Source organism: Medicago sativa, chromosome 8 (assembly GCF_051527215.1).
Source record: "Medicago sativa cultivar Bolivia chromosome 8, Bolivia_mono, whole genome shotgun sequence".
NCBI lineage: Eukaryota > Viridiplantae > Streptophyta > Magnoliopsida > Fabales > Fabaceae > Medicago > Medicago sativa.
Window position 1 is genome coordinate 68,484,926 of NC_140756.1, and position 5,593 is coordinate 68,490,518.

Sequence of the window (5,593 nt, forward strand, 5' to 3'; positions counted from 1 at the left end):
AGCACAGTTTCAAGAAGATTGTTGCAAAAGTGCTTCCCCCCATCACTGATCAAAACTCTAGGGGTTCCAAACCTAGTGAAAATATTTTTCTTCAAGAAATTAACCACAGTTTTAGCATCATTAGCAACACATGGTATCACTTCAACCCACTTGGTAACATAGTCAACACACACAAGTATATGGAGATAAGAGTAAGAGGAGGGAAATGGTCCCATAAAATCTATGCCCCAACAATCAAAAGGTTCAACTTCAATGATTCCAGTTAGGGGCATTTCATTCCTCTTTGAGATACTACCTGTTCTTTGGCATTCATCACACCTCTTTACGAACTCTTGGCAATCCTTGAAGAGAGTGGGCCACCAGAAACCACTTTGCAAGATTTTCGCAGCGGTTCTTTCCCCACTATGGTGGCCTCCATAAGCTGAGCTATGGCAGTGCCACATGATACTGTTAGCTTCCGTACCTGCAACACAACGTCTAATCAAACCGTCAGCACTTACCTTAAATAAATAAGGATCATCCCACAGATAATGGTTTGCATCCTTGAAAAACTTTTTCCTCTGGTGCTGTTCCATGTCATCCGGAATTATATTACCGGCCTTAAAATTCGCCATGTCGGCAAACCAAGGCCTTTCTTCAATCGACATCAGCTTTTCATCCGGGAATTCTGCTGTGATAGCCTTCTCTTTCTTCGTCACCTCCTCATTTTCCAACCTTGAAAGGTGATCAGCTACTACATTCTCCACTCCTTTCTTGTCACGAATCTCGAGATCAAATTCTTGCAATAAAAGGATCGACCTCAACAACCGAGGCATTGAATCACCTTTTGTCAAGAGATATTTAAGAGCTGCATGATCTGAAAAAATAATGACTTTGGAGCCTATTAGATAAGAACGAAATTTCTCCAATGCAAATATTACTGCAAGCAACTCCTTTTCAGTAGTGGAATAGTTAACTTGATTTTCATTTAAAACCTTGCTTGCATAGTAAATTGCATGGAAAAATCTGTTCTTTCGTTGGCCTAAGACTGCACCAACAACATAATCACTTGCATCGCACATAAGTTCAAAAGGTAAATCCCAATCGGGTGCAATGATTATTGGTGCAGTCACCAACTTGGTTTTAATCAAAGAAAAAGCATTTAAACACTCAGAATCAAAATCAAAATCATTTTCTTTGACCAAGAGGTTACAAAGGGGCTTAGAAATTTTTGAAAAATCTTTTATAAAACGCCGATAGAAACTAGCATGCCCCAAGAAACTCCTAACTCCCTTAACATTAACAGGTGGTGGAAGTTTCTCTATAACCTCTATCTTTGCTTGATCCACTTCTATGCCTTTAGCACTTATTTTATGTCCCAAAACTATACCTTCGGTAACCATAAAATGACATTTTTCCCAATTTAAAACTAGGTTAGTTTCGGTGCATCTTTTTAGTACTTCATTTAAGTGGAACAAGCATTGGTCGAAAGACTTACCAAACACAGAAAAGTCGTCCATGAATACCTCGATGTTCTTCTCTATCATATCAGAGAAGATGGAGAGCATACACCTTTGGAAGGTCGCCGGCGCATTACACAGCCCAAAGGGCATTCTCCTATAAGCAAATATACCAAACGGACAGGTGAAAGCAGTCTTTTCTTGATCTTCCGGAGCCACTGCAATCTGATTATACCCTGAGTACCCATCCAAGAAGCAGTAAAAGGCTTGACCAGCCAATCTCTCTAGCATTTGATCCATGAATGGTAATGGAAAGTGATCTTTCCTTGTTGCAGAATTCAGCCTCCGGTAGTCTATGCACATTCTCCAACCAGTGACGGTACGTGTGGGTATCAATTCATTCTTTTCATTAGCCACTACCGTCATTCCTCCCTTCTTAGGCACCACATGAACAGGACTTACCCAAGAGCTATCAGAAATAGGGTAAATCATACCTGCATCGAGCAATTTTAATACTTCCTTCTTGACAACTTCCTTCATTGTTGGGTTTAGTCTTCTTTGAGGTTGAACCACATGTTTGTATTCAGCCTCCATATGTATTTTGTGCATGCAATAGGCTGGACTAATACCCTTTAGATCAGAAATGCTCCATCCCAATGCGCCTTGATTACTTTTCAACACCCTCATTAGTTTCTCTTCCTCTAAAGGTGTCAATGTATTACTGATGATTGCTGGTTTGGAAAAATCTTCACTAAGAAAGACATACTTCAAGTGTGGAGGGAGTTCTTTCAACTCTGGATTTTTTTCTTTTTCATTGTTCAATGTTTCCGATCCCCCATATTTTTCACCAAGTATGTTTTCAAGTGGCGGGTGGTGCATTTGTTGCTTGCTTGCCTCAAGCTGCTTGACACAATCCTTTACCTCAATATCTTCAGTATCTTCATCATTCTCTATAGAATTAACTAATGTTCTCTCTAAAGGTTGTGTTGGTTGAGGCTTACGAGAATCATCTTCAATTATCTCATCAACAACATCAATTCGGTAGCACTTAGGATTTTCAGCTTGATGTTTCATGGCTTCAAAAATATTAAACACAACTTGCTCGTTGTGGAATCTCAACATAAGCTGGCCCATTTCAACATCAATCAAAGCTCGACCGGTTGCAAGGAAAGGTCTTCCAAGAATGAGTGGCATGTCTTCATCTTCAGCCATGTCTAGGATTACAAAATCAGCAGGAAATACTAGCTCATTGACCTTAACTAGCACATCTTCAAGTATACCAAAAGGGTAAGAGATTGACCGATCAGCTAGAGTAATGGTCATTCTTGTTGGCTTTGGCTCCCCACATCCAAGCTTCTTCATCATTGAAAGAGGCATCAAGTTGATACTTGCCCCTAAATCACACAACGCTCTACCAATGTCTACCGGTCCAATAGAACAAGGAATAGTGAAAGCACCTGGATCTTTTAATTTGGGTGGAAGTTTCTTTTGAAGAATTGCACTACAATTTTCTGAAAGTGCAATGTTTGCATCATCTTTTGGTTTCCTTCTTCGAGTCAGCAAGTCTTTCATAAACTTAGCATACATGGGCATTTGATCAAGAGCTTCACCAAAGGGAATGTTCACCTGAAGTTGTGAGAAAAGCTCCATGAACTTCTTGAATTGACCTTCCTTCTTCTTCTTCTTTTTGGCTAAGTGAGGGTATGGAAGCTTCACATATGATGGAACAACTTGTGGCTGATCTCCATCCTTCAATATTTGACTCTTAGACTTCCTCAAGATTGAATCTTCATCAATCAATTTCTCACTTTTTTCTCCCTCTATTTTTTTCTTCCTTTCATTTTCAACTACTCCTTGATCATTAATTTTTTCAACTACAACCTCATTATTCTTTTCAACTTCACCTTCTTCTTCTTCCTCCACTACTACTTCATCAGCCTTTTTTGGAACTTTTGGAACTAGAGGTGTCAAGACCTTCTTGCTCCTCAACTCAATAGCGTTGCAAGACTCATTTTTAGGGTTGTCTTGTGTGTTACCTGAGAATCCGCCTTTGTTTTGTTCAGCCAATTGTTTAGCTAATTGCCCCAGTTGAGTTTCAAGCATCTTCCTGGAGGCTTCATTGTTCTTTCTCTCAGCCTCTTGACTCTTCTTCATCTCTTCAAAGTTGCCTTGAGTCATCTTCATAAAGTTCATCATAGTTTCTTCAAGAGCTGAAGGCTTCCTTTGTTGTTGTGGAGGATTAAGCATCTGAGAGTTCAAAGCGTTGTTATTTGAGTAACTGAGATTTGGATGCTTGTTGATACCTGAGTTGTAGTATTGATTTTGCCTTTGATAACCTCCCATGAAATTAGCTTCCTCACTTGATCCTTCTGGAACACATTCACCATTGGGATGTTCTTCACCGCATAAGTCACATTTGATTGCAGCCACCTGTTGTTGCTTATGAGCCAAAGTAAACCCTTGAAACTCCTTAGTAAGAGCCTCTATTTGTTTGTTCATGGCTGCTTGGTTAGCTAGGATTGCTGTTTGTTCACTTACCCCAAACACTCCTCTTTCATTCTTCTTAGCTTCAGCACGATATTCATTACTCGCCATATTTTCAATTAAGGCTTGAACTTCATGATCAGTCTTGCTCTTAAGACTTCCTCCCGCGGAAGCATCTAAGAACATTCTAGTGTTTGGCGTCACCCCCTCAGTGAAGATTTGCAGGTATTGTTTCTCGGTGAACTCATGATTAGGGCATCTCTTCAGGAGCAAATTGAATCGCTCCCAAGCATCATACAATGATTCACCTTCTCCTTGCTTGAAGTTAGAGATTTCCATCTTCTTTTCCCAATATTTAGACATAGGGAAATATTTCTCCAAAAACTTCAGCTCTAACTCTTCCCATGTTTGGACAGTCCCGTTTGGAATTGTTAGCAACCAATCTTTTGCTCTTCCCGTCAAGGTGAAAGGGAACAGCCTTAGTTTCTTTTGTGCTTCAGTCACGGTGGCTGGTTGCACACAAAACTCACAAGTCTCAGCAAAGCGGCTCAAGTGTTCATGAGGACTCATAGCTTCAATCCCATCGAATTGCTTGTCCCGCAAACCGTTGAGGACAGTTGTCTTGATGTCGAAAGCAACGGGGTTAGCTGGTTGAAAAGTGTGGGTCAGTTGACCGCGATGAGTTGCTAACCCGTAGTCCCCTAGCTTTGGTCTTGGTGCAGGTTCTCCCATGATAGCAGATTGAGGAGAAGCAGATGTTTCAGATTCAAGTGAGAGTGGCTCAGGTATTTGTTCTCGAACACCCGGTGGAACGGAATGAGACAACCTTTTCAACCGGGCAGCTTTCCGGAGTGCTCTAGCAGTCCTTTCTATTTCCGGATTGAATTCGAGATCTTTGGAGCTCACTTTACCTCGCATAAACAGCAAATACCTTAGTAGCACTGCACAATACAAAGTAATCAAATGAATATTGAAACAAAAAAATATTTAAACTAAAAACAGAAAATAAAATTGCAGAAATCCTAAATTATAACGTAATTGCCTTGTTGAAACAGATCAACAGTCCCCGGCAACGGCGCCAAAAACTTGATAGAAATCTGGCAAGTGTACCAAAAACTATCGAAGTAGTAATAAATATCGATCCACAAGGACTGTGTTAGTTTCAACTATAACAAGTACGTTAGACGTTAGGATGTGTAAAATTTATATTTGGTTGCCCTAGGCAGAAAAAGTTTGTTTTAATCAGAGTTGATTAAAGTTGAAAGAGTTCGAAAGAAAATTATGTCGAGATGAATGGTTAAGCCGGTGAATCCACTATTGCTTTATATGAAAAAGTCTACCTCTCTCTACTCTCAATTACTACTCAGTTTTTACGATAAATTAACTAAGTGACTTTGATCAATCTCTCGCATCAAAGCCCTTTCCTAAGTTATAACCCTATTAATCTCTTAACGTGGTTGAATAACCGCGGAAGCAATATTGGAACGTTAATTCATGTATCATAACCCTCAATTTCCTATCTCTAGGTTCCTAGTGTTGAGTTAAACAGAATTACTATTTCAGGATTAAAAGCTAGGGCTAGTAGTCATTCAATTCCTAAGATCAATTCATGTGATTGCAAGAAGCTAGGGCTAGTAGTCATACAAAACAATAATCATGAAAAGCAATAA